This window comes from Mus caroli, chromosome 16 (genome assembly GCF_900094665.2).
Source record: "Mus caroli chromosome 16, CAROLI_EIJ_v1.1, whole genome shotgun sequence".
In the NCBI taxonomy this organism is placed as follows: Eukaryota; Metazoa; Chordata; class Mammalia; order Rodentia; family Muridae; genus Mus; species Mus caroli.
The window spans coordinates 19,779,973-19,781,585 of record NC_034585.1 but is presented as its reverse complement, the minus strand read 5'-3'; the positions used below and the strand labels follow the sequence as shown (position 1 = coordinate 19,781,585).

Here is a 1,613-nt window from a genome sequence, read left to right as displayed (position 1 = left end):
CCATTGGTCGTGCAAACTTTATATGTCCCAGTACAGGGGAACGACAGGGCCAAGAAGTGGGAGTGGGTGGGTGGGTGAGCGTGTGGGGGACTTTTGGGATAGCATTGGAAATGTAAATGAAATAAATACCCAATAAAAATAAAATAAGAAACAATATGCTCAGCATGGAAGAGCACACAGCTTTAATCCCAATGCAGGGGAGTCAGAGGCAGGAAGATCTCTCAGAGTTTGAGCTGAGTAGTCTACATCTGTGGTTCTCAACTTTCCTAATGCTGTGACCCTTTAACTCATACCGTGGTGACTCCAACCATGAAATTCTTTTTGCTGCTGCTTCATAACTATAATTTTGTAACTGTTATGAACCATAATGTCAATGTCAGTGTTTTCCGATACTCTTAGGAGACCTCTGTGAAAGAGTCCTTTGACCCCCACAGAGGTCAGGCCCAAAAGGTTGAAAACTGCTGGTATACATAGTTAGTTCCAGGCTAGCTAGAACCACATGGTAAGAGCTGTCTTAGAAGAAAGGGGGAGAGAAGGAGGGAAGGAGAAAGGGAGAGAGAGAGAGGAGAAAGGGGGAAAGAAGGAAGAGAGGAAACGAAAAGGGAAGAGAGGGGAAGAGGGAATATACATTAGCTAAAAATCTGCTCTATAGACTTTTATTTTTGGCTCTCCAGAATTTTAAGAATCTTTTGAACACAGAGTCTAGTAAATAGATTTTTGTTGGTTATTTATTTGTTGGTTGTTGGTTGTTAGGTAGGTGGTGAGTGGGTAGGTTCATTGAGATATAGTACCACCTTGTAGTCCAGGCTAGCCTTGAACTCTAAATCCTCCTGCCTCACTCTATCCACATGCTGAGACTACAGGGATACCCCAGCATCCCCAGAGATTTCTGATTGGCTGCGGCAGTCACTTCTGGCCAAATCTAAATCAGCTCCTTGTTTCTGTCCTATCTCCAACCAATTAGTTAATTTCGAGTGTTCAGCATCTGCCTCCACAGTGCTCGATTCGGACTGTGTGATAAGGGGGCAGTACACATTCTTCTGCTGGGCTCATTAGGAGGTGCAGAAGGCTAGGTGTGAAGAACCGAGTTCAGCTTTGGATCCTATTCTGGCCTATGGGTCCTGGAGCCCCACCATGTCAACACCAGTCACAACCATGGGCACTCACAGATAGCTGTAATGGGAGTGTGGGATGCAAACAGGACTCTGGGCTGGACTCTGGTTCCAACCTGAGAAATGGGACACCCAGAAACACAGTGTCATGGGGCACACATGTGTCATGGTGAATTCTGTGGTACAGATAGCCAACCATGCAGCCAAAGGCGGGGGGACGGGGCGGGGGAGGGGGCAACGGATTGGCTAGGAAAGGATCAAGATTGTTGCTAATTTCAGAGGCAGTCCTGTGGATAGAATGATTAATAGGCAGAAGTTAGACGTTTAATACACTTTTGTTGTCTGCTAAACGCACTATCCAGTACTATTATTAATTGTTTTGAGTGAAACAGACAATAAAGAGTTAATACCAGCCGGGCGTGGTGGCGCACGCCTTTAATCCCAGCACTTGGGAGGCAGAGGCAGGCGGATTTCTGAGTTCGAGGCCAGCCTGGTCTACAG

The 1,613-nt window shown here is 46.3% G+C and overlaps 1 protein-coding gene across 2 annotated transcripts in view; it reads left to right on the top strand.

Annotated features, from left to right (window-relative positions):
* Positions 1-1,613, top strand: part of Dgkg (diacylglycerol kinase gamma) — a 192,341-nt gene that overhangs the window by 108,484 nt on the left and 82,244 nt on the right. The gene's annotated exons all lie outside the window — the stretch shown is intronic.